The sequence below is a fragment of the Acanthopagrus latus genome, chromosome 18 (assembly GCF_904848185.1).
Source record: "Acanthopagrus latus isolate v.2019 chromosome 18, fAcaLat1.1, whole genome shotgun sequence".
Classification (NCBI taxonomy): domain Eukaryota; kingdom Metazoa; phylum Chordata; class Actinopteri; order Spariformes; family Sparidae; genus Acanthopagrus; species Acanthopagrus latus.
Genome location: NC_051056.1, coordinates 9,925,912 through 9,933,506, shown reverse-complemented (window position 1 = coordinate 9,933,506; position 7,595 = coordinate 9,925,912). Strand labels below are relative to the sequence as shown.

The 7,595-nt window shown below is 39.1% G+C and overlaps 1 long non-coding RNA gene across 1 annotated transcript in view; it reads left to right on the top strand.

Annotated features, from left to right (window-relative positions):
- Positions 1 to 7,375, top strand: part of LOC119007622 — a 25,829-nt gene extending 18,454 nt beyond the window's left edge. Inside the window, exons 4-5 of the long non-coding RNA XR_005071180.1 lie at positions 6,735 to 6,796; positions 7,058 to 7,375. This is a non-coding gene — a long non-coding RNA (uncharacterized LOC119007622). The remainder of the gene's footprint in view (positions 1 to 6,734; positions 6,797 to 7,057) is intronic.
- Positions 7,376 to 7,595: the final 220 nt, after the last annotated feature.

Genomic DNA, 7,595 nt, shown 5'->3' with positions numbered 1-7,595 from the left:
CACTATATACCTGACAATGTCTGAATGAGGGCTGCAGTGAATGACAATCAGACTGACCACCTCTCTTAATCTTTCAAAAAAGGGTGTCGTCTCACCCTGATGATCTGGGAGGGGAATGCCCCACGCTGCTTTCACTCATTAATTAATTAGGAGTCAGTCTCTATTCCACACACAGGTGCAGCAATCAATCCAGAGGGATTTTTAAATTCAGCTAGAATAAAAAAAAAAAAAAAAAAAAAAAAAAGATGGCCAGTACTGCACAATGGGACTGCTACAACATAATGAAAACAAAAAGGGGCTTCAGGCACATGGCTTATCATATTGTACATTGGCCTGTGCCCCAGGACTTCGTATTTCCCTGGCCTACAAGTAGTCAGGTTCTTGTAATTCGACGGGTGTGCACATGGAGCTGAGAGCAGCCTTGCTGGTCTGTCTCACTGATCATGTATGCTTTATGCATTATGCTTTATTCCCCCCTTCCAGGATGTGGTGGGACTATATCAATGTCCCTCGCATTCTCAACATACTCAAGGATGTTGCTTACTTTAAAACAGTGCAGAGCCAGGACACCCAGCAAAAGTAGCTTTCTGTTGAGGAAATCCTGGCAGCCATGCCCTGAAAAGGTCATGAAGTGGACATGGCGGCCATCAATAGCATGCCCAGACCTAGCGCACAGTGCTTTTGGGGTGGACAGTTTTTTTTTTTTTTTAAGTAGCAGATCCAGCTGTGCCCTCGTCATCAAGAATGGATGTAATCTTTTTTCTCTTAAAACACATGATTATAGATGAGCTGATGGGATGCAGTTGAGCAAACTGGAGCAAATGGAAATTTGAATGTAGGCAGGTGAGCAAAGCTGGGACCCAGTGGTGGAGGGGAAGGGAGCCCGCAGCATATTCACAGAAAAACAAACAGGAGCACAGGAGAGTAAAGGAAGGAAAAAAGACAAGAAAACTCATGGGAAAACACTGTAGCATATGGAGAGGGTCTAAACCAGCAAAGGACTTTTATTCAGTGGACCACTGCGAGTGTGAAATCAGATATCAACAGTGAGTTCTTTAAACATACTAACATAGAGCAATCTTATACATAACCTACTGTGATATGTCTCTTCCTAACATAGGTAACATTAGGATGAACATAAGTAACATAGTAATTTGTATCTTTACCATAAACTTTTGTAAACCTAACTAAGTAATTTTATAAGCCAAACCTAACCAAACTGCAACCGTATGGTGAGGGCTCGGTACATCTATTGTTCTAATGCTACAATGGCGATGTTGTTTGTTGGAGGGTGATATATGCTGTTTTTGGAGACGCTGACCATTTACCTTTTCAGTTATTGAGGTTGGAGGATGTGTTGGAAGAACACAGCAGCATTATCACAGACAGATGGAGTGCGATGTTGACCACCGGAGAGAAATACTCAAATTTCTGGTATCTTACCTAATTTATTAGACAATGCTCTGATCCACTGAAACAATCATGCATCTCCAAAGGACCTGCACAACAAACCTGAATCTGATTATTGGCCACAACTAGACTATAATTTACATGTGAATGGACTTACAGTCACATTATTCTACCGTAGAGACACATCTTCATCACTTTTTTTTTTTTATTATTTATTAATTGTCATCATCGTGCATGTTCATTACAACTTCTGACAGCAGACACAAAATAAAAAATAGAATAATAATAAAAAAGCAAAAACTTCAGATAGGCAAAGTCAATGGGCCTTTGCTCAGTCAGCTTTGAACATGGACTGCAGGGCACTGAAAGCACTGAAACCACAGACATCTTGTTAAATATGAGTATGGAAACAAGAAAAATATCACAGTATAAAATAATTGAATTTAATGAAAGTTTCCATCAAACACATTTCTTTACTATATTTCAATGAAAAGTCTATCCATCTTTCGTGAGAATAGCGTTGGTATCAAAAGTGCACCTTTTCAATCTACCATTTGATTTTCATCCAACCTGTCAGTCTCCATTCCCTGACATTGAAACCACATGGCCTTAAGCCAAACTGAAGGGCATGGTTGTGGCATGTGTAGATGCTTTCATCACTCCCCAGGTCTGCTCGGAATAAATGGGTAAGTGCCCAAAATTTGAAAGTAAATTCTTCTTTCACCTTGGCTGACAATCAGTGCAGAATGGATTTAAGATCTTATTGGAACTGGTCCAGTGGGTACCATTTTGTCTAGCGCTCCTGCAAGACAATTCCCCCATAACAAGGTAGAAGTGGCTGGCACAAATCAACCATTTGCACACCAATAATGTTAGCTCATTCTGTTGGCAGGGTGCCGCCAAGACAGGCTCAGAGGCAAATGAAGACCAAAGCAGCCAGTACTGAATGACAAACTACAGGGGCAGTAATTTGCTTTAATATTAAACCCGCCTATTATTTTAGCCCTGTTCTGGGCTAAGAGGGTGCTAACATTGCACCCAAGTTCAGTGAATTATTATAAATCCCGCTGCTCCTTTGAGAGAACATAGCCAGATGAAGAAGGATGCAGAATAGAACAATATTTAAATCACTGGAGCCCAAGGAAAATGTTGTCAAGCCTCTCTGCTATAATTTTAGAGAATATGCAGCAAAGAGGCATATTTCCAAAAATGTCTCCAGAAAGAGCTAGTTTTGAGAATGTTGATATCACTCTCTACCCTGGAAATATGAATCTACAGTAGGAATATATACAATATGAAGCAGCCTGTTGCTTAGATCAGCATAACTGCAAATAGCTGGTCTGACTCTGTCCAAAGGCAACAAAACTTGCCTACCAGCACCTCTAAAGCACCAATTAACATTTTTGTATGCAGAACCAGGTGCAAAAAAGACAATAATAACAAATTATGGTTTTCTGGGAAATTGTATATGCAACTTTTTTCTTGGGACAGAGCCTGGGTGGCTGTTATCTTGTCTTTATACTAAACTAAGGTAATTAAATATGTATCTTTAATTGACTGACATAAGCACAGAGGTATGAGATCAATCAAATATCAGTATCAATACATTTCAATATATGCAGTTCGACTTACAGGTGCAATATGTAAGAATTGGCCTTCTGATGAATTCAGACTCAAAACAAGTAGGGGGCAGCATATCACCAGAGTGACTGCTAACTGTAGCTGCCGTTAGCTGGCATTTACACCAATAGTAAAGGGTCTTTGGACCGAGACTGAATGGTTTGCATGCTAAAAATTCCTGCATATTGCATCTTTAACTTATATTTGTAAAGATAGCCGAACATTCCTTCAGTATGTGCTTATATTTTGGGCTAGTGAAGCAAAGTTAATCCCTGTCTATACCTCTTTCTTGTAGAGCAGATCTCCATGGCACATACGCACAACTGTATTGTTGCTCTCACGCCTGATTTAGCCAGTGTTCAGTGTAGCCAGCCTGTAAAACACATTACTCTGGTCATGCCCTAAAAGCTTCTACTGAAATGAAAATTATGTTTATGAATGGTCAAACATCAGATGCCATGCTTGAAGCCCCAGTGATCCTAACCACATTTAACAGTTTTGACTTTTTAAAAAAGCTATTTGAAAACCAAACTTGATATGAATATGTCTCAAGACAAATAAGAGTCCTGCGTGTGATCACATCAGGGGATATGTCTTTATCTTATCATTGAAAGTTTGCATGAGTGTTTGAAGTGTGTGTGTGTGTGTGTGTGTGTGTGTGTGTGTGTGTTTACTGTAAAAGCAGAAAGCTGTAGTACAGGTATGTGTGTGTGTGTGTGTGTGTGTGTGGTCATGACAGCTAATCTGTGAGCAGGTGTGGTTTTTGAACACACACACACACACACAGTAAATCACCTAAATCTTGCTGTCTGTGGATGATGCATGACGCCAGTGTAGGCACATCACTCACGCTGTCATGACGTGCATTTGAGCCAAACACTCACAGAGATTTCTCCTTTAAACTTTTTTCTGCACAGATGAAATAAGAAGTCTCTGAACTTGCTCAATTTGTGTTTAGTGTCCAATTTACTGGTTTTATAAGAACCAAAATTGAATGCAAATATAAATATCAAGATGTTTATGCAAGCGAGTCTGTCTAATCTACATATTCAAGCTCCATTTAAAGCTTCTTAAACAGCTGTTGCTGCGTCATCACTGACGCTGCTAATGTAAAGCAATTAATGGTCCCACGCCAGTGTCCATCTGTCAGTTCTTTGCAGGGTTTCCCACATAATGTTGGTGTACTATATCACTTGAATTAAATCCTCCGGCTAATGTCAGCAGGAAATTAAGTGAAATGTATTCAGTGTTCTGTGGAATAGAGACAGGATTGCTATTGGCCTGGCTAAAAAGAGACAATTTCACCTCTGCTTACCAATATCCTGGGGAGGCTGGGGATTAAGAAAAACTGGTCAGGACAAGAGGAAACCCCACTGCATCATGTTATTTTACACTGGCTATGACCTTTACTTCCTCATGTTGAATAAAGTTTCCAGAGTAACACAACATATTATGGTGTATAACAATGTTTATCTAATCCCATTGTTTCCAAGGTAACTATACAACACTAACGCAGATTTACTCAAAGTATGACTCAGGATCGAATGTTAATTAATGTTCTCTGACCTTCTACGCATCCATAGGTCGCACACACACACTTCAGGTTCATACAGTTAATGGTTAAGAGTAAAGCAGCAGTCGTCCTGATAAATCCTGAGCTCCATAAAAGCTTAAAAAATATGTATTATTGAAGATAAAAGTTTAATTATGTCTCCTCTTTACTCTGTTATGGAGCAAGGGATTGCAGTATATTTTTAGTTCTGTGTTATTAGAAAAATACAGAAAATACATACATGCATTTTTTACACAAGGGGGTTCAGTGAGCTACCAGAATCAGCAGTTTTGGTACTTGTATCGCAGAACAATATCCAAAAAAAGATCATCTTTTAAATTGTCCTTTTTTTGCCATTGCAATTAAACAAAAGGTCCATGTAAGAATGTGTTTGATATTACTTTGAATGTTGCTTGTTGTTGATTTATTGTGTCCTGAGTTGTTCACCATCCAAGCTCCATGAGTGGTGAACAAATGATGCCAATGTGAAGGCAGTGCAGCAGGCCTACTGACTTTTAAACACATCAAATTTTATGGTGTTTATGCTGCATTCATCTGATGAGGTGGAACAGAACATTGAGCAATATGAGAGAGTATTACTTTATGCTCACATTTTCATCAAGTCTGACAGGGGGCACAGAAAACATTATTTCTGCCTTTTGCACAAACATTCTACTGTACTTTTAGGCCTACCAGAATGTTATTCCCAATGTTTATCCTTATCAGAAAGTAGGTTTATTGAAAACTTTAAGAAACATTTGCGAATGTTCCACAGTCTATATTTTTCTTGCAATCAGATCAAACCAAAAGTCACATTTTAACATGATAACACTCATGTAGAAATATTGCGATGAGATTCAATTAATAGTACTAACATTTGTTGGCCAGGGCATATCTGTAGCGATACATTACTTGATTAAAATGTTGATTGTTACACAGTTTATTTCTATCAACAAACTTGCAGCTTCATGTAAGCTGGATATTGCACTAAACCACATTGCAATTTGGATTACATTACGATTGATTGTACAGCCCTAGGTGACAAACACACATGTGCACATACACACACACACACACATGCATGCATGCACGCACGCATGCACACATGCACACACACACACATACACACACACACACACATAGAGATTCACAAAATGAAACCATTACTGGCTATCACAGGTAGCACTTTATAAGCTTTATAAGCTCTAATTATAAGCTGCTTTATAAGTACTAAGAAGACAATAAGTGCCATAGATATGATATGATACTGATTAACTCAAACTGAAGGGGACTCTTGTGTTAAATAGATTTTGACATTACTCCCTCAGGGCATCTACAATAGAAACTATCCTCTTCTAAACCTAAAATATCTGTTTTAATTGCTGGATGTGTTTTGTCCCATGTTTCAATATACGCTTGTCTGAAGTGCTTTATGTCACATGATTTTATGATTCATTTGTACATTCTTTGTTTGATTTCCAGTATGCATGATTTGATGCTGCTGTGCTGGCCATAGCTACATAATGCAAATCATTCAGTATTGAGCCCTGGACATCCAGGTGCTGCAGGATTTGAAAAAAAAGTGGGAGGGGTAGCTGAGGGCTCCCAAAGCCCACTTGGAGGAGGCCCTATAGAAACTTGAAGTGGTTGAGGGCCTCAGCCAAATTTCAGAGAGATGCTGTTCATGTTTTTTTTTATTGTTTTTTACATATTGTCAAAGATAGTGTACGGTTGTTAAATATCATAGTGTGGTCTGCTTTGTTTTCTGGCCGAATGTATTGGCAGCAGGCTCCATTAAAGTCAGTGAGTGAGTTACTCTATTTGGTCTAGTGTCCCTATTGGCTGTTACTCTTTCAAAATAAAGAGGAAGGTAAATCGAAGCAGTTTACTATTTCGCTCAAAGGTAGCATAGCCATGTCATGTGATGAGCTACTTCAGCACACATGAAGGTCCTTTTTGTAAGAAAAGTTTTGAGTCTCATTCCCAACTCATTAAATAATGACTGTAGGATGGGTTGGACACCATCCCAAAGCAGTTTTTGAAGAGTAATAGGGACAGTGTCAATACGTTTGCAATTACCACAGAGCATGTAAAGAAAGGCAATGTCAGAATTATCATTTGTTTTTTGTTTTGTTTGTCTATATGTGAGCAGATGTGACTGGCTTGGGATGCTAACATGGACCTACTGTATGCAGTGGATCAAAAAGAAAAAAGGTATTTTCTGATCATATTGCAGCTTACATGTTATGTTCTAAAGTACAAAAACAATCCGATGCCTCACTGGCAGATTTTGTTTGAATATAGCAAAAAGCGAAAAAAATGAAATAATCTGCAGCTCAACGCCAGTTTTTCTTCATCTCTTAACAATGAATTTCACTGTAACACAACAGAACACCAAATCACATGAGGCATCTATTGAGCCCCATGCTGCTTTTCTATGTCTTCTGTGGTCTGTGTCTCCCTCCAACGTTCCAGAGTAAGGCAGTGGAGCTGTCAGTGTTAGACATGGTCTGTAGGTTATCAGAGCTGGAAGCTGCTGTCCAATGCAGGACAGGACAGTTAAGCAGACGGGCTGACAGGCTGACAGGTGTCAACTCTACAGGATGTGGGCTGATCCAGACCTCTCACTTGCCACAGTGCTCCAAGAACAGGTGGCTCACGCTGATATATCTCAAGCAGCCGTGTTCACGTTGAAACACACACACACAATCCATCAGGAAAACACACTCCCTCAGAGACAAGGATGCATATACAAGCGAGCACATGGGCATTGATCAGTTAGTATGGATGTATATTCATGTAGGCACTCAAACTGAAGAATCACAAATAGTAATGTCCACATGGAAACTCAAAGAGGCAATAATGTTGACATGTTTTAAATTGCATATCACATATGAAGGACTTTTACTATGCACCCTTGCATTGAAATACAACACACATTCAAATCTCAGCAAAAAAAAAAACAACAACAACTGAATGCTGTATTGCTTAAAGAATAAAAACCTTTATAGAG